The sequence below is a fragment of the Pelodiscus sinensis genome, chromosome 3 (genome assembly GCF_052426305.1).
Source record: "Pelodiscus sinensis isolate ZL-2025 chromosome 3, ASM5242630v1, whole genome shotgun sequence".
Taxonomy (NCBI): domain Eukaryota; kingdom Metazoa; phylum Chordata; order Testudines; family Trionychidae; genus Pelodiscus; species Pelodiscus sinensis.
In genome coordinates, this window is record NC_143054.1 from 59,236,087 (window position 1) to 59,256,500 (window position 20,414).

Consider the following 20,414-nt stretch of genomic DNA (forward strand, 5'->3'; position numbering starts at 1 on the left):
TGAATGGTTTGTCTCCCAAAGAGGAAGAAAACAATAAGAATGGGGGCAATGCGGAGGAAGAGAGGGCACACAAAGGCCCAGAGATGGGGAAGTGTAGTGTGTGAAACCAAAGGGACTGGGAGCATGATAGACAGGAAGCTTACTGGACAGAATATAAGGATCCCTAGTGTATGCAATATACTCAGCCTCCAGAAGTTATGAAGTGTGCTATCCCTGAGAAGAAAAATGTAAACAACACATTTACAGCTATTAATTTGGAAGCAGTGGGGCAAACATTTCACTGACTGGATGTCTCTAACCGGTGAAGAAACTTTGATGGTCATTTATCAAGTATTCAGCTGTTTTCTATCACTGCTTGACATTAGTCAGTAATGACAGGTGATGTATAAATAGAAATAGTCAGCAGTTCTAATGTAACTAATTAAAGATTTGCAAACCTCACCGTGTTTGCGTTCACTTTTGATTTAGCAACAGCTGGAGAAAGTTTGTGTATCACAAATGTTTGCAACACACTAATTGAGTAATTGTCACTGAGCTGGGAAGATTGCCAATACAACTAATGGCAGCTTTCACAACTGAAAATAAACTTATGTAGTTCATCCCCCAGATTTTTAGTGTGGGGATGAGTGTATTTAATCACACTGCCATACAGTTCTGTAAATTATTTGATCAAGGAAACAAAAATAAGAATATCCCTGAAGACCAACTCTCTGGACTCTTCATTAATCTTAAACATGGGCCAGTGATATTTAAGTGATGATTCCAATGCTAAGAAAACTTAGATGAGGCAGTTTTTCCTGGTCTCTTGCCTACACTTATAAATAATGAGAACACTGAAGGCAATTATATGATTACTGACTGCAATGATCAAACTGCACTAAGTGAAAAGAAAAATGTTGAGAAATACTCAGCCATAGAGAAGGGTTAAGGGAATTTCTATTCTTAATCTGGTCTGCTTTAGGTTCTGGAAGCTGAAATGGGAAGTACTTGATTAAATGCTAAGTAGTTCTCTGTACTGGAGACCAGGAATGAGTCCTAAGAAGAAAATGATTAAAATCTCATGGTCCCATTAAAACTGATGGAGAGCTATACAGCTGAATCTTCAGCCTCAGATCTGAGGAAATAAGTATTTAAGCTAGTATCAGACTGGGAGGAAAGTGAAATAAACTTGTCCAGTTTAAAGACACTATTAAATCAATTGCCTAAGTATAATATTTGTTGAACTTAGTGCTCCTTACTAAACAAAACCCACAAAATACCGACAGCTCCTTTCCCAATGAGCATGCAATCTAAACAAGACTGCCACACATTAGAAAGGAGATGACAGGAAGTTGAGAGAAAACGGTGAGTGATTTTTAAATATTTTTTATTTTTTTTCTGTCCATATTTTTGTCGATTCCTTGCTGGTAGACCCTTTACAAAAAGTAAATCCTGAGGCAGTACCAGAAAGACTTGTACCACTGGCTTGGCAGAGCACATGCATCCAGGAGACATGGCAGAAAGACCTATAGTAGGCGTGTGGGAGATTGAGAATAGCCTCAATGTTAGAGTGGCAGGGTCACTGAAAAGGCAAAATGTCATGTGGCAGAAGTATATACAACCCTTTAAGCAAGAACAAGAAGTTAAGAGTTGGTGGAAAGATTCAGAGGCCAGGTATGATGTGGGGCCAGCTCCAGATAATAATTGCAACTGTATTTTTAATAGATTGGAGGGACAATAATATGATATTTAAGTGGCCAAAGAATTATGAATATTTGCACAATGATTAAATTATGTACAGCCATATGTTATAGAGAAATATTCCTTGGAAGATCAAGAGAGCAATCAGAAAGGTGAGCTACCACTTTAATTTACACCAGGAAGCATCTCAACAATTTTAGATGTCATGAGAAGACAGATGGGAGGAGGAGAGGTGAAGACCAAGTGTTTTCCTCTGTTTTTATAGCTCAATTTCTTGTGCTAGAAACATCCTTGCTGAGTTATGGTAACACACAGTCCATTTGGGCATGACATTTCAATTGTCCCTGTGATTAAATGTAAATTTCTTGTTTGTACCTTCCATCCTGCTAGAGGATGGCCACTTAAAGTGGGTGATGGTCCTTTAATATCTATTGGGGTGCTAGTGTTTTTCTGCCTTTGAAAAGCTGATTTGTGCATATTTCCCAGAATTACCATATATTTCAGTAACAGTCATATAGTTGAACGCTATAACTTTGCACATAGTGTCACTATACATATTTTAACAGGAAAATGAGATTCAGCAGATTGACTTTTCAAATGATACCTCACAAGGCATACTTGATACAAAATCCATCATAGTCTTATAAAAATGGTGACCATAAGAGCATAGGCTGTCACAGAGGCTCAGAACCCCCTAAGAGTACCAGCACAATCCCAGCCAGACAAACTTCAGGATCTTCTTCTGGAGGCTGGCCATGGTTCCCAGAGGCAGGTGTTACCTAGGGGGTAAAGGCAACTAAGGAAATAGGTATCAAATGGTGACCTCTGTATCAGGTAGCCCCTGTTTCAGAGGCACCCTTTTCTTGCACCTATTACTGGTGTGCTGTAATAATACCTCAGGGTATGTCTACACTACCCCGCTACTTCGAACTACCCCGCTAGTTCCACGAGCTGTACCAGTAGTTCGGAATAGGAATCCTAGTCCGAACTACCTAGTTCGAGCCCCGTGTAGCTGCGCTAAACGGGGTTCGAACCAGCGGGGATTTAAAAATGGTGGCTCCCCGCTTATGCAAATGAAGCCCGGGAAATTCAAATCCCGGGCTTCATTTGCAAGTGCGGTATGCCTACATTACCCTCCTAGTTCGAACTAGGAGGGTAGTGTAGACATACCCTCTGTGCACCCTCCCACGATGCAGTGGAAATAATATAGAAGGACACTCTAGGTAAATTAACAAATGTATTAAAAGATTAAAATTACAATAACTGGGAAAATGGAAAATGTAAACGAGACTCAAAAAACACCACCACAAACAATAGTAAGCATTCTTAATCAACAATAACTATATAACAGTGCAGGGATTACATCAAAGAGGCATGAAGCCTAGGCCCAAATACCCACTTTGGCCAGAAATAAAGGAAGAGATGATAGCAAAGAACCCAAAGAAAAAAAACCCATTTACATTGGGAGGCACAAATGGTGCTGTGCAGCCAAGGCTTGGGACCTTCTACCTTTGAGCTAGTTTGAAGCTCTCAGGGAGGAACTCCAGGGAGATCACAGTGGAGATCTTCCAGGATGGTGGTGGATCACTGATGGTATATCTTCTCCCTCTCTAGTCACAGCGTTTATGGTGGTCCGGTGCTGACAGGAACACAGATGGAAAAGACCACACCCTCCAGCAGCTGCGCAGATCCTTACATCTTTTCTGTGGCATGAAACTCTGAGGCAATGGCATGTTCCGATTGGACAGGAAAAACTAGTTCTGGCTGATGAGAGCCAGCACAGCTCAGAGTCTTCTGCTGCTCACAGGCATTTTAATCAAAATGAAGTCCTTAGTCAAAAGTTCACTGCCTCCATTTTGAAAAGTTCACTGCCTCCATTTTGAATGGCTTTAGTCCTAACAGGTTCTAGATGTTGAACGGGTACCCGATTTTTTGAGAGAACCAGCTGATAGAATAACAGCACTCTGTCCTGAAGGGAAAGACACAAGTGAAACACCATCCATCTGCATAACCAGTCAGTCACTTAGCCCGTAGATTATTCCAATACTCCAGTGGGGAGAGATTGGTGGCTGAAAGGTAGACCCATAGACCATTGGACCGATGCCCCCATTGGCTGGCCCAGAGTGCCAGTGAAAGGCAGCCTACCTTCCACCTATCCCTGATCATCAGACAGAGCTCTTGACCCAGCTGATTTGGGTGAAGAAGACCATCAAATAGAGGGTTTCCATCTATGCCAAGGCCCCCTGGTTCTGAGCCACGAGGAACACATCATTGGCGTCCAACAACAGGATCACTTGCAGGTCTTGTTCCCACAAAATCAACTCTCATAGGGTATGTCTACACTGCCACCCTGGTTCGAACTAGGGTGGTTAATGTAGGCATTCGAACTTGCAAATTAAGCCCGGGATTTAAATATCCCAGGCTTCATTTGCATGTCCCGGGCACTGCCATTTTTAAATGCCCCGTAGTTCGAGCTACCTGCCCACGGCTACACGTGGCATGGACTAGGTAGTTTGAATTAAAGCTCCTAATTCGAACTACCGTAAAACCTCCTTGCAGGAGGAATAATGGTAGTTCAAATTAGGAGCTTTAATTCAAACTACCTAGTCCGTGCCGCGTGTAGCCGCGGGCAGGGAGTTCGAACTACGGGGTATTTAAAAATGGCGGCGCCCGGGAACATGCAAATGAAGCCCGGGATAATTAAATCCCGGGCTTCATTTGCAAGTTCGAATGCCTACATTAGCCACCCTAGTTCGAACTAGGGTGGCAGTGTAGACATACCCATATCTTCTTATGAAGGACGCAGAGAAAGGGGCCCAATGGTGATGGTAAAGATTTGGCTAAAGATCAGTCAGCCTGGTGCACTGCTGGACTAAAGACAGGTTCAGCCATGACACAGATGAGCTTGATCAAATGCTCTAACAAGGTATGAAGCACTTGTAGAAAGCAGGGTCTGACTAAGCAGGGCCTGATGCCAAATGGCCCAGAATGTCTATTAAATACCTGTGATCCATCTTGTCAGACATCTTCTCCTGCTCCATTTTGGGATGGTGGTAGCTCTTGCAAGAGTGCATCACATCTGCCATCAGGGACACCAGCCAGAGTGAGATGGCTTTCACTATGACCTTGTAGTCCATACTGGGGAGCAAGGCAATGTGCCTGTGTCTGAGGTTGCAGCATTCCCTCTGATTAGTCGGCAGGGTGTGTGTGGCTTGCTTGTATATCAGGTTAGAAGGCGTGAAGCAAATGAGGGAGGATTACAGCCTTATGATTAAGGCAGCTGAACACAGACCAGCAGAATTGGATTTTATCCCGGCTGTGCCCACAGAGTTCCTATGTATTTCAAGTCATGTCACTTAACCCAAACTTGCCACTTTTGATTCCTGATTGTGTGTGCTTCATTTTCTGAGTGCTTGACTTGAGATCTAGGGTATGATTTGCATAAATGCTGAACATTCACAGCTGCAAATGAAGTACATAATGTTAAATACTCTGAAAAAATCTGGTCCCATGTGTCTTAGAATTAGACTAAGGCTGCCCACTACAATTTAGTGGATATTTTTTACTTTAAACATTCTGTGCCTCCATTTCCCATATGTAAAATGAAGACAATACCCACTTCCTGGATGATATTGTGAAAATAAGTTCATTGGTGTTTGCAAATCATTTGGATACCATAATGATTAGTGCCAAAGAAAAGCCTATGAAGAAATTAATAAATCCAATATAAAGTGAAAAACAAAACAGAATCATCTCAATAGCGTGGCCTTGGCTAAAAAGTAATAAAAGCAAAATTTAATTTGATTAAATAGAAGATAATAAGATATGTGAATGTCAAATTAACTGGGGATTTTATGTGCCCTTTTCTGAACACTGCAACTACAAAGCCATTAGTACATCTAAAAAAGAAAGCTCTTCAATTATTGGGTGATTGTCTAGTGAACAAGACTGTGCTGACTGATCACTGTTCAAAGAATACAAATGTAGGAGTGTCAGAATCAGGGGGGCTGTCAGAAATGCTGTCCCACTGATCCAAGTGGGGGGGGCAGCTCTTTGTTCCCAGAAGGGGTGGGGCTTTGAGTAACAGGGGCATGTCTGGAGCTAGCCTCACTAATGCCAGCCCTTCAGCACTACCTAGAGCACACCTAGGGCGTAGAGTGTGCTGTGTGGGCCTCTGGAACAAATTTGAAGGTCTGGGGCTGAAGTAGTTGGGAGCCCCAGGCCCTTTTGAATTGCACAAAGCAACTGGCTCTTTTGCCTCCCACGTCAGTGGGCCTGAATACAAAGGGCCTGAATAATCAGAGTCTGAAGAAGAAGAAAACAGACAAAAACACCTGAATACAGTTTTACAATGGAAAGTAGCGATGATCAAATGAATGAATTAGTCTCCAAAGATTTGAAAGATAAAATCCCTCCTATCTAATAAAAAATAAACATGATAGGAATCTTCTCTATTTAAAGAACAAGCAAAGACAAGACATATATTACAGTATCTCTGAGGCACTGTACCCAATAAATAGAATAATCTCAATGTCACATGCATAAAAATGTGCCTTGTTCTAACTATAAAACAATTTTACATTTAGAAAAGTTTGTTAAAATTTGCTTTCCCTTTGGGAGAGTGATGTATATATCTGCAAAAAAAAGGGGGGGGGGAATAAAATTATCAAACCCCAAGTCATCTACTATATCTTTACTGAATTGGCAGACTTGTGTCATTAAAAGATTATTGCAGCAAAATTCTTGCTACCACCCACATTAATTGAAGGTACTAAAAGTAATAGAGCTTTTATAGTTGTTTTAAACTACCAAATATGTGGGCTAATTACTTCCAGAATTAACTGCTAATAAGTGCTATAGAAAACTATGGTCATCACCAACTATCTATTCATCTCCACATCCTATGCCTAGTTACCTCCCTGTTCTCCAGTTGCAGAATATGAGTAGCTCCCAGAAGAACCAATTATATCTTATAATAGGAGAATGTGCCCCATGTTATTAAAGGCCTGCATATATTAATCCTAGTTCGTATTTTTTCTCTCTCATCTCACATTAACCAACTGCTAAGACCCTATCCATGCCTTCGCTATGATTTACATGGTTCTGGAGTTGATCGATTACTTATGGGCTGTGTCTAGACTGGCCACTTTTTCCGGAAAAGTAGCCACTTTTCCAGAAAAACTTGCCAGCTGTCTACACTGGCCGCTTGAATTTCCGCAAAAGCACTGATGATCTCATGTAAGATTGTCAGTGCTTTTGCGGAAATACTATGCTGCGCCCATTTGGGCAAAAGTCTTTTTCTGAAAAACTTTTGTGCAAAAGGGCCAGTGTAGACAGCGGAGATTTGTTTTCCACAAAAAAGCCCTGATCGTGAAAATGGCGATCGGGGCTTTTTGTGGAAAAGCGTGTCTAGATTGGCTACAGACGCTTTTCCGCAAAAAGTGCTTTTGTGGAAAAGTGTCCTGCCAATCTAGATGCGCTTTTCCGAAAATGCTTTTAACGGAAAACTTTTCCGTTAAAAGCATTTCTGTAAAATCATGCCAGTGTAGACGTAGCCATACAGTCCCATCACAGTCTTCCTCTCTTTCTTCTCTTTCAGAGAAAATTAGTTACTTTTTGTCTTAAAAAAAAAAAAGCCTTAAAATCCTCCTTTCCTACTCTGCTCCTGACTAGAAGCAGATCTGGACTAGAAACTTGGATCTGAGATCATTGACTTTTTCAGGAAGTTCAGATCTCAGGGTATGTCTACTATTGCACCCTAGTTTGAACTAAGGCTGCAAATGTAGACATTCGAAATAGTCAATGAAGCGGGGATTTAAATATCCCATGCTTCATTAGCATGATCTCATCAGCGCGTTACTCCGATCAACAGCTGTTTCGAAAATGAAAGTGCGTGCCGAGACGCGTTAGTTCGAACCAAAAAACGAGGAGTAACATTAGTTACCAAGGCTGTGTCTACACTGGCACCCTTTTCCGTAAAAGGGATGCTAATGAGACACTTCGGAATTGCAAATTCCACGGGGGATTTAAATATCCCCCGTGACATTTGCATGAACATGGCTGCCGCTTTTTTCCGGCTCGGGGTTTTGCCGGAGAAAAGCACCAGTCTAGATGGGATCTTGCGGAAAATAAGCCCTATTCGCTTTCAAGTAGGAATAAGGGATCTTCCGGAAAAGGGCTTATTTTCCAAAAGATCCCGTCTAGACTGGAGCTTTTCTCCGGCAAAACCCCGAGCTGGAAATAAGCGGCAGCCATGTTCATGCAAATGCCACGGGGGATATTTAAATCCCCCGTGGAATTTGCAATTCCGAAGTGTCTCATTAGCATCCCTTTTACAGAAAAGGGTGCCAGTGTAGACACAGCCTAAGGGTGCCCGCATTAATGACAGAACTCCTAGTCCTCATGAGGAGTAAAGAAAATCAATAGGAGCATTTCTCCCATTGACCTCCTACCTGTGAGGATGGTGCCAAAGCTTGCCTTAAGGTACATCGACACCAGCTACGTTACAACTGAGAGATTGTGGTAGTGTTCTTTTGAAAACTGTAAGACAACTGTATCTATTTGCTGAAGTCTCCTCAACTGCTGTTTCAGTTTTTGATAATACAAAGTAGAATAAAACAGATCAGTCTGCATGAAAAACATTAACCTCGTTTGCACTATAGAAAAGCTCAACTATTTTAGCAACCATTTTTCTTAGTAATAGTAGTCCTATGTGACACACAGGAATTAGATCAAGAAGCTACAATAGCTGAGATACTAGGAAATAAGCTGGAGTCTCCCTACACATGGAAGAGTTATTTTAGCTTTAGTGTGTCAGCTTTTGCAAATGTAAACTAATGAGGGATCCACAGATGTGTCCACATGTCAGGCAGGCATGGCCGCATATTTATTCACAGCACATAGCCTGCTTTCTTTGCTCATACTTCTTTGACTTCTCACTGCCAAATCATTGCCACTTAGCATCAGCTCAGAGTCCTGTGTGAAATGAGCAAGGGGACATGGGTCTCTCCCAGTTCACTCCCTAATTGACAGATGAGCATCACAAATATATAGTAAAGTTGGCAAGCAAATGAGTCCAGTTACTGGCAGTCTCTCAGAATGGTCCAGGATTAAAGAAAGGGGATCTACTGTTGCTTTTTTCCCCTCCAAAATGGGAGGGTTTTAGTTATGTTGGTAAGGGGAAGATTCCGTCATGCTGGTTAAGAGGTATTTTTTCGTAAATACCATATTTACTTTAAAAATCCCATATTTTCCCTATTATTCAACTTGTTAAAGTTCTGAGGATGAGCTTTTGCACATGAAAACCTGGAAAACCAGTCTTTGTAAGAAACAGGGTCAGTGGCTGGGCCTGGAAAACCGCCAATTTTACATAAGGGATCTCAGGCAGATGCTACATTTGTTTTCATTTTTCTATCAAAAATTTCAGTCTGAGGGATCTGCAGAATTTACTTTCAATTAGTTTAACACCATGGAGAGAAGGAAAGAATAGGGACTGTCACATGAGCATCTTATACTCCTGTGCTTAATAACTTCAGCGTAAGTACTATGGCAGTACTCTCATTTCTACTGAAAATAATAATTTGGCTTGAGCTGTGGATCTATAAGTCACTAGAAAGAGAGCAGTTTCAGAGATGTACAAGGTTAATCTCTTTATCTATATAAACAGATTTTAAGGCAGTACAAGTTGAAGCTCCCTAGTCCAACACCCTTGGGACCAGAGTGGTCCCAAACAAAGGAATTTGCCAGACCAGAGGAGGTCAAACATCCGAGCTCTCCTGGGGCTTCCCTCCTGGCAGCTGCCCTGGGAGAACCAAGAGGCCTGACCTCCTTTGGCTCACCTGCCTGGATCAGCTGCTCCCAGACCCCTTGCAGGGCTCTGCTGCCTGCCCCCAGTGGGGTGGTAGCTGCTCCCAAGGTTCCTTGGCCCTGAGTGTGCGATGGCGGTGGCATCTGTTCTTGGGGTTCTCTGGCCCCATGCACAGCAGCAACAACTGCTCGCCGTGTTCCCCAGCCCCACGCATGACGACAGGTCCCAGGGCTCTCTACCCCCAGGTCCCTGCCCCTGAAGGCTCCCACCAACCAAACTGGCTCTGCTCCCTGCAGCTCTCAACCTCTGCAGCTGGGGCTCTTTGGTCTAGCAACATCCGTGACACTGTTGGATCACGGATGTTGCCAGACCAGGAAGTCTTGGACGAGGGAGTTTCAACCTGTAGTTCATGATCAGAGGAACTCCCACATCTTTTAGAAACGCCCTTAGTTGCTGGGAGACCAAACTGTAATTCTGAAACAGTCACCAACTGGGTAATGAGCCCATGTGGTATGTTTTTGAAGTGCAGTATGTGCTATGGCTAGTTAAGAGATTACATTTCTGGATATTACTGTGCTCAATACAAACACCCTCAGGAGGAACCCAGCAACTCCAGGCCTCAATCAGTAGGAGATAATCTCTTTGTTATACTCTTTATATATTTCACCTTTTTCCCCCTCCATCTCTGGAATGTACACAACATTGATCTCAGATCTGGGTAAGGCTTTTGCATGACAAGATGCAAGGGATCTTTGGGAGCCCAAGCACCGTTCTCTCTGTTCCAATCAAGGTACATGGGCTGGATGTTGGATTTGTTCCCAAGGGAGTAGAAGAGAGAAAAACCCCATCCCTTTCAAACACAGCGTAAGTGTAAAAAAGGAGGGACAGTTCTAAAACATGGAACATTGTATGGTGGCAAACAGTATCTGTGAAATCTTATAAACCTAATGTGATATAATGGAAAAGATTGATTTCAGATTCCTTTACGTTCCCCTATTTTTTTCTGCTGTATATTTTCTTTACTTTTAATGAGTACTGCCTTTTGCTTTCCTCAAATGTTGCCTAATATTTTGTATTATCATGCATGCTGCTTCTTTCAGCTAATTGTGTTTCATTTATATTGATCAAGCTTGATTAGACTAAAACATTTTAAAATATAGTGGACCCAATGCATTGCTGACTCCAGTGGAAGTTGAAGAGCATGCAGCCACATAAAGGAAGGGGACAAAAGTTCAACTCATAAAATCTGTCCTTGAAGATTTTACATAACTTCCAAAAGTCAGGTGGCAGTAAAGGTTGGTTTCTCATCTATCTTCCCAATTTGGTGTAAGGACTGGGACAGTGATATGCACACCCTGGAAAAGAATGCATGCCGGAGCAGAAAGTATTAATAGGAGAGATTTGGCTTCCTTGACAATGGGATGATCTTTCAAGAACAAGGATTACTGGGAAGAGATGGGATCCACCTAACCAAGAAAGAGAAAAGCATTTTTGTACACTAGTGCGAGAACCTAGTGAGGAAGGCTTTAAACTAGGTTTATGGGGAAAAGGTGACAAAAGTGTACAGGTAGATATATAAAAAAAAACAATCTTAATGGAGGGCTAGATGCTAGGAGACGGGCTGCAATCACCATTTCTGCTGCCTGCTCTTCAGATCCTTGTTTTAACCTCAGATTAATTTGGACCTGGCGTCCCAACATAAACTCTGAAATCTGACTTGGATCCTTGGTATTAATGAAGTCCTGGAACATGCTTAGCATGTCCCAACTGGTCTCAGCCTCAGGTTTGACCCTGCTCCAACCTGTGGTTGTGACTGTCCTTGCCAGGATCCTGACAATTTGCCTGGACCAACCTACCCCTTGATGAAGGCCTACTCCGGGGAACATGGAGACTGCAGGTTATTCCCTGCCTGGCATGCCCCAGAGCAGTGGTTTTCAAACTTTTTAGGTTTTGTATCCCTTTCCAAATAACGTATTCTATTGCGTACCCAATTTGATGTAGCATCATAATATACCCAAGATTAGATTACCAAGCCTTACTAAATAAAAGGCATTGTTTATCATTACTGAATGTTTTTCCTCACATATCTCAAGGGATAAGAGTTCACATAACTTAATTTGAAAAGAAGAAGTTACTCACCTTGTAAAGTAATGATGGTTCTTAAAAGTGTGTGTCACCGTGGGTTCTCCACTGTGGGTGTCGGGCTTGTCCCGGCGCTGCAGATTGGAGATCTTTTAGCCATTGTCTGCCGGACCGTGCATGCATGGTGGCCATTTTGCGGCTTTTCATGCCATTTCTGGTCGCGCGGTCCAGCTCCCGCCAGTTCCTCCTGATCGTCGAGGTCTGAAAGACATAAACAACAGACTCCAAAGAGGGGAGGAGAGCGGGTCGTGGAGCACCGATGGGGGGGACACACCTCGAAGAACCGTCGTTACTGCCCAAGGTGAGTAACTTCTTCTTCGGGTAGTGCCCCATGGGTGCTCCACTGTGGGTGACTTCACAGCAATAGCCGAAGTAAAGGCGGCAGGTTCAGAGTTAATGGGTTGACGCTGTGGAAAGTACTGCGGTGGCTACCACTGTGTCAGCCATAAGGATGTTTTGTAGCGTGTAGTGCAGTGTTTCCCAAATGGTGCTCCACAGAACCCTGGGGTTCTGCGAAGCGAACGTAAGGGTTCTGTGAGAACCCGAACGCTCCTCTCCCCCCGCCCATAAAGAGACAGAGGAGCCCGGCACGCAAAGACGCTGGCTCCTTCCCCGCTCCCCTTTCAGACATCTCCCGCGTCCCTCGCTGCCGCTCTGCTTTTACCACCGGACCTAGCAGCAGCAACAGCTGCTTGTCCCACTTCTGCCCGATCAACCCAAGATCCCTCTCCCATGTCCCCCGCTGCCGCTCTGCTTTTACCACTGTTGCTGCTGCTAGGTCCGGTGGTAAAAGCAGAGCGGCAGCAGGAGAGGGATCTTGGGTTGATCGGGCAGAAGCGGGACAAGCAGCTGTTGCTTCTGCTAGGTCCCTTGGTAAAAGCAGAGTGGCAGCGGGGGATGTGGGAGAGGGATCATGGGTTGATCGGGCAGAAGTGGGACAAGCAGCTGTTGCTGCTGCTAGGTCCCGTGGTAAAGGCAGCAAGTGTGTGTGTGGAGGGGGGGGAGTACTAACTACTTTCTCCTTCAAAATTTTTTCCAGGAGGAAGGGGATGGAAGGGGGTGGGGACACAAATGGGATCATGTAGCCTGATGTTATAAGCTGCATGACCCATCGGTCTGATGTTATTGTGGCCCAACGATGTTGGAAGGGTCTTAAGCAATGGTGGAAGTGCGCATTGGTGACATTGTGACTGGACAACAAGTGGATGGTTTGCAATCCCTCGATGCTGCAGCGGCACAGGAGCCAAGCAAACAGAGCTGTAAACAGGGGAGTTTGAGAGGGAGTTTGTAAGGGGAGTTTGGATATTGGAACCTGTTTGGAGTTTGTTTTTGCTGTGGAGAGGGTGTTTTGGTTTGTTTTTGTGTTCAGCGGACTAATAGGATTTTGGTGAGAAAGTAGATAAAACACAGGCATTAGTGGCCATGGCCCAAGTAGTAGAGAACACAAGGAGGATGATTGGATGTGGTAGCTGCAGTATGTACATGATTCTGGAGGGGGTACCTGAAAGGAGTTTTGTTTGCATGAAGTGCCGCCTGATAGAGCTGATGGAAGAAAAGATCAGAGGACTGGAGATGCAGGTGGAAACTCTGGTCGAGTTTAGAAGGGGGTTTGAGCAGATGATGGGGCAAAGGCATGACGTGGCTGAAGGGGAAAGCTTAGATATGCAGATGGAAGCAGGTTCAAGGGCCTCAGAGGGGGGACTGCTGGGCAAAGAAAATGGACAGTGGAAGCATGTGACTCAGAGGACCAGGCAGAGGAAAAGATGGGTCAGTGAAGGAAAAATAGAGCTCAAGAACAGGCATGTGGAGCTGGAAAATGTAGAAGGGGTACAGCAGATAGATAATGAAGATGGAAGGGTAAAGAAGAAGAGAAGAGTGGCTAGTCCCATAGATAAAGGGGAAGACTTAATGGAGACAACACCAATAATGAGCATTAGGATTACAAGGGAAAATAAGAATGGCAAGGAATTGCAGCCAGAGGAAGCTAGAGATAGACCAGAGAATTACACTGTCACTAGGAAAAGGCAGGTCTATGTGATTGGGGACTCCTTATTGAGAAGAATAGATAGGCCTGTAACCAGAGCTGATCCAGAGAATAGAAGGGTGTGCTGTCTGCCAGGTGCTAAGATACGAGATGTGGAACTGAGGTTGAAGAGGATTATTAAGGGAGCAGGAAGGAATCCATTGATCATCCTTCATGTAGGAACAAATGATACAGCTAGATTCTCGCTGGAACGAATTAAGGGAGACTATGCTAGGCTGGGGAGGATGCCCAAGGAAATTGAGGCTCAGGTGATCTTTAGTGGGATTCTGCCTGTTCCTAGAGAAGGGCAACTAAGATGTGACAGGATTATGATGATCAATAGATGGCTTAGGCAGTGGTGCTATAAGGAGGGCTTTGGGATGTATGGTCACTGGGAGGCATTTATGGACAGAGGACTGTTCTCTAGAGATGGACTTCACCTAAGTAGGGAGGGAAATAGACTGCTAGGATGGAGGCTGGCTCAACTTAAGAGAGCTTTAAACTAGGAATTTGGGGGAGACGGTTGGGAGATGCCCAGGTAATCTCTACACCAGATTTTAACACTGAGAGGGAGGAAAACGAAGTAAGAAAGGATATAGCTGGGGGTAGGAGAATGAACATGAGGAAGGGTGGGGTGGATACTAGTCTAATAGGTCATATTGGAGGTATAACGTCCGTGCCAAATTGGGTAAAGAATGTGAATGAGGCCAAGCAGCAAAAATTAAGATATTTGTACACCAATGCGAGGAGCCTAGGTAACAAAAAGGAGGAACTAGAGTTATTGGTCCAGGAAGTGAAACCAGATATTATAGGAATAACAGAAACATGGTGGAATACTAGGCATGACTGGAGTACAGGTATTGAAGGGTATGTGCTGTTTAGGAAAGACAGAAATAAGGGTAAAGGTGGTGGAGTCGCATTGTATATCAAAGATGAGGTAGATTGTAAAGAAATAAAAAGTATATCAAAGATGAGGTAGATTGTAAAGAAATAAAAAGTGATGGAATGGAGAAGACAGAGTCTGTTTGGGAAAAAATCACATTGGGGAAGAAAACTATCAGATCCTCCCCTGGGATAGTGCTTGGGGTGTGTTATAGACCACCAGGATCCAATTTGGACATGGATAGAGACCTCTTTAATGTTTTTAATGAAGTAAATACTCATGGAAACTGCGTAATCATGGGAGATTTCAACTTTCCAGATATAGACTGGAGAAAAAATGCTAGTAATAATAATAGGGCTCAGATTTTCCTAGATGTGATAGCTGATGAATTCCTTCATCAAGTAGTTGCTGAACCAACAGGGGGGATGCTATTTTAGATTTGGTTTTGGTGAGTAGCGAGGACCTCATAGATGAAATGGTTGTAGGAGACAACCTAGATCATGAGCTAATTCAGTTTAAATTAAATGGAAGGATAAACAAAAATAAATCTGAGACTAGGGTTTTTGATTTCAAAAGAGCTAACTTTAGTAAATTAAGGAAATTAGTTAGGGAAATTGTTTGGACTAAAGAAATTATGGATCTTAAAGTGGAGGAGGCCTGGAATTATTTTAAGTTAAAGTTGCAGAAGCTGTCAGAAGCCTGTATACCTAGAAAAGGGAAAAAAAATTTATAGGCAGGTGTGTTAGACCAAGTTGGATGAGCAAGCATCTCAGAGAGGTGATTAAGAAAAAGCAGAAAGCATATAAGGAGTGGAAAATGGGAGGGATTAGTAAAGAAAGCTACCTTATTGAGGTTAGAGCATGTAGGGATAAAGTGAGAGAGGCTGAAAGTCAGGTAGAGTTGGACCTTGCAAAGGGAATTAAAACCAATAGTAAAAGGCTTTATAGCCGTATAAATAGGAAAAAAAACAAAAAAAGAAGAAGTAGGACCGCTAATTACTAAGGATGGAGTGGAGGTTAAGGATAATCTAGGAATGGCCCAATATTTGAACAAATACTTTGCTTCAGTCTTTAATGAGGTTAATGAAGAGCTTAGGGATAATGGTAAGTTAACAAATGGGACTAAAGATAAGGAGGTAGATATTACCATATCCGAGGTAAAAGCCAAACTTGAACAGCTTAATGGGAGTAAATCGGGGGGCCCAGATAATCTTCATCCAAGAATATTAAAGGAACTGGCACATGAACTTGCAAATCCATTAGCAAAATTTTTTAATAAATCTCTAAACTAAGGGGTTGACTGGAGAATAGCTAATATAGTTCCGGTTTTTAAGAAAGGGAAAAAAAGCGACCCGGGTAACTATAGGCCTGTTAGTTTGACATGTGTAGTATGTAAGATCCTGGAAAAAATTTTGAAGGAGAAAGTAGTTAGAGACATTGAGACTAACGGCATTTGGGACAAATTACAACATGGTTTTACAAAAGGTAGATCGTGCCAAACTAACCTGATCTCCTTTTTTGAGAAAGTAACAGATTTTTTAGATAAAGGAAATGCAGTGGATCTAATCTACCTTGACTTTAGTAAGGCATTTGATACAGTACAACATGGGGAATTATTAGTTAAATTGGAAAAGATAGGGATTAATATGAAAGTTGAGAGGTGGATAAGCAACTGGTTAAAGGGGAGACTACAGCGGGTCATATTGAAAGGTGAACTATCGGGTTCGAGGAAGGTTACTAGCGGAGTTCCTCAGGGATCAGTTTTGGGGCCAATTTTATTTAATCTTTTTATTGCTGATCTTGGCACCAAAAGTGGAAGTGTCCTAATAAACTTTGTGGATGACACAAAGTTGGGAGCTATTGCCAATTCAGAAAAGGATCGGGATATCATGCAGGAGGATCTGAATGATCTTGTAAATTGGAGTGATAGCAATAGGATGAAATTTAATAGTGAGAAGTGTAAGGTTATGCATTTAGGGTTTAATAACAAGAATTTTGGTTATAAGCTGGGGACACATCAGTTGAAAGTAACGGAGGAGGAGAAGGACCTCGGAGTCCTGGTTGATTATAAAATGACTATGAGCCGCCATTGTGACATGGCCGTGAAAAAGGCTAATACGATCTTGGGATGTATTAGGCGAGGTATTTCCAGTAGGGATAAGGAGGTGTTAGTGCCATTATACAAGGCATTGGTGAGACTCCATTTGGAATACTGTGTGCAGTTCTGGTCTCCCATGTTTAAGAAGGATGAATTCAAACTGGAACAGGTACAAAGAAGGGCCACTAAGATGATCCGAGGAATGGAAAACCTGTCTTATGAAAGGAGATTCAAGGAGCTTGGCTTGTTTACTTTAACCAAAAGAAGGCGGAGGGTGGACATGATTGCACTTTTTAAATATATTAGAGGGATAAATACCATGGAGGGAGAGGAATTATTTAAGTTTAATACCAATGTGGACACAAGAACAAATGGATATAAGCTGGCTAGTAGGAAGTTTATACTTGAGATTAGACGAAGGTTTCTAACCATTAGAGGAGTGAGGTTCTGGAACGGCCTTCCAAGGGAAGTAGTGGGGGCAAAAGATCTATCTGGTTTCAAGATTAAACTAGATGGGTTTATGAAGGGGATGGTTTGATGAGATAACATGATCTTGGTAGCTAATTGACCATTCATTATCAGTGGGAAATAGGTCAATGGAGGGATGATAGGAGTTACTATAGAGAACTTTCTGGGTGTCTGGCTGATGAGTCTTGCCCACATGCTCAGGGTTTAGCTGATCGCCATATTTGGGGTCGGGAAGGAATTTTCCTCCAAGGTAGATTGGCAGAGGCCCTGGAGGTTTTTCGCCTTCCCCTGTAGCATGGGGTACAGATCACAGCTGGAGGATTCTCTGCATCTTGGGGTCTTCAAAGTATTTGAAGGCTTCAATATCTGAGATATAGGTGAGAGGATTATTCTAGGAGGGGTGGGTGAGATTTTGTGGCCTGCACTGTGCAGGGGGTCAGACTAGATGATCATAATGGTCCCTTCTGACCTTAAAGTCTATGAGTCTATGAGATGTTTCTTTCAAACCTACTGCTTGTTTGACTGCTGGGGGTTGGTGTGGCGACTTGTGGGCGTGGACTCTGGGGATGCTGTCTTGTTCTTTGAGGGTCATATTGCCGTGCCTGTGATGGTGCGTAGTAAAAGGGTCTTTGCCTTTGTTCGGGTATATATCGCCTCCGATGGAAAGGTGGCGTGTACATACCCAATGTCCTTAATGCTGTGCATGAGTCTTTCCCAGAGTGGAGGACTTAATCAGTTTTATCTGTAAACAAGGTTTGGTTATCAGAAGGTAAGTCCTGCACCTTATTCTGGAGCTCCTTAGGGACTGCTACCATATGTAGCCATGAAGCCCTACGCATGACCACGGATGTAGCTATAGTCCTGGCTGCTGCATCAGCCGTGTCCAAGGTAACGTGGAGTGCAGAACGGGAGGACATGTATCCTTCCTGTATGATCGCTTTCAGGACTTGACGTTTGGTCTCTGGAAGATGTTCAATGAGATGAACAAGTTTGGCATAATTATCAAAGTTGTGATTGGCCAACAAAACAGAATAATTCGCCATGAGGAGTGTTAGTGTAGCTGATGAGTATACCTTCCTGCCTAATAGGTCAAGCCTTTTGCTGTCTTTGTCCCCGGAGGCATTTTTATAATGTGGCACTTTTCTCTTTGCTGGGCCATGTCCACAACAAGGGAGTTCACTTAAGGATAATTAAATAAAAACTAAACAATAGGAGGTAACAAGTAACTGTATACACGTTTTTCTCTCTCCTCTCAGCTCCTGTTAGGATTGACATGAGAGGGAGCTGTTTCTCCGTCTGCACCTGAAGATGATTAGGAGGAACTGGCCATCAGCAGGCCACCTGGATCTCCTCAAGACCTTCCATTTGGCCAACCACTCTTTTCAGTGGCCTCAGTTGTATTCAACAATCCAGTCACATGTTAATTTCTGTAAGGCACATGCCTACACCAAGAGACTGTGCTCAAAACATCTCCACACTATAAGGCCTTCCAAGATCCTGTCCAGATTCTAGGTAGCCATTACTCTAAATTCAAAATCAATCTCCCAGTGTCTAACTGGCAGACATTAGACCTCACCTTGATTAAATAAAAGCAGCAACGAGTCCTGTGGCACCTTATAGACTAACTGAAGTGTAAGAGCATAAGCTTTCGTGGGCAAAGACCCACTTCGTCAGATGGGTCTTTGCCCACAAAAGCTTATGCTCCTACACATCAGTTAGTCTATAAGGTGCCACAGGACTCCTCGCCATTTTTGCAGATTCAGACTAACATGGCTACCCCTCTGATACATGATTAAATAATTGACAAAAATGGCCTGCTTTGTTCCCAGAGGCTTTGCACCAGCCCTCTGCGGAAGAAGTGGCCCAGCTCCTGGTGACTCACAATTCCATGCACTTCAGAGTAAGTCACAACTGATTAGGGTTTATAGTTTGTCATGGCTCTGGCATAAAACCCAATTGATTGGGGTCCATGATTACTGACCCATCACCCCCTATTATCTTCAAACTGACTAGTAATCTGAACAAGTAAATCAAATTTTTGGTCTTATCTTCACTTATCAGAAGATTGATGCTATGAAGATTGATCTCCCAGGGGTCAGTTTAGCAGGTCTAGTAAGGACATGCTAAATCAACTGCTGATCATGCTCCCATTGACTCTGGTACTCCACCAGGTCACCAGGAATAAGGGAAGTCAACAGGAGAGATTCTCCCTGGAGTTGTGTATCTTAGTTTGACTTTGCCCCCCTAGTATAGACCTGGCCTTAGAACAATACATGTGCCTGCTTCATGAATTTCCATCAAAACTATTAGTTAAATCTCCTGCCCCAAGCACAGTTTATGCACAAGAATGCTTACCATGTCTCCACTAGGCAGAATCTGTCTTATGCAAATGATATATTCTACACTTCATCTCCACACAGCCACATCCGTCAACTCTCCCAATACCATGGCAGACAACTGGGTGCACAAGATTGATAAGTCCCAAGAAGTGAAGGAACTTCTGGACAAGGCCACGCAAGATGAAAATCAGTATGCTGACAGAGATAGGAAAGCCTAGCATCCACTACTGAGGGAAAAGTGTGGCGCTCAGCCCAAATCCTTCACATCAGCTAGACATATTTAAACTGAAATCCTGATACGTCAGCCATATAACCAACCAAATGACTATGAGGTTTTAGTATCCATATACCTCAGAATACACCCAGTGTTTCACATATCCTTGCTAAAACCATTCATTGATAAGGTTATACAAAACTGGTTGAAATAAATTATTCAAGGCGTATTTATCAGTGGTTTGCATTCAAACTTTGAGGACACATCTAGTTAGGTCCCACAGACGTCTGTGCTGGCTCTGGTACTATATATTATTTTCACTACTAAGAAATAATAGAATGGAGAGTATGCTTATAAAATTTGCTGACGACACCAAGCTTGGAGGGGTTGCAAGAACTTTGGAGGACAGGATTAGAATTCAAAAGGATTTTGACAAATTGAGGAATTGTTTTAAGTAAAAAATGAAGTTCAGTAAAGATAAGTTCAAAATATTTCACTGGAAAAAGCAAAAGCACAACTGCAAAATGGGGAACAACTGGCTGGGTAATACTATAGCTGAAAAAGAATCTGGGGAATTAAAAATGGAATATAAGTCAACAATGTGATGAAGTTGTGCAAAAGGCTAATATTCCAGGTTGTATTAATAGAAGGGCTGTAAGACTGGGGTGGGCAATAAAAGAGTGGCAGCTCACCCAAATTAGTCCCTGGCAAGCCACTGCCACTATGTTTACCTGCACCTCTGCAGGTATTGGACAATTGTA

General features: G+C 42.9%; 1 long non-coding RNA gene across 2 annotated transcripts in view; it reads right to left on the reverse strand.

Annotated features, from left to right (window-relative positions):
• Positions 1-2,858: 2,858 nt before the first annotated feature.
• The window catches only part of LOC112547279 (uncharacterized), a 35,634-nt gene continuing 18,078 nt past the window's right edge, over positions 2,859-20,414 (reverse strand). Inside the window, exons 3-5 of one of the 2 annotated variants that reach the window (XR_016349145.1) lie at positions 11,627-11,830; positions 4,684-5,142; positions 2,859-3,649 (exon numbers count right to left, since the gene is read on the reverse strand). This is a non-coding gene — a long non-coding RNA (uncharacterized LOC112547279). Of the gene's footprint in view, positions 3,650-4,427; positions 5,143-11,626; positions 11,831-20,414 lie in introns of those variants that run through there. The other variant, XR_016349144.1, reaches the window with a different exon arrangement.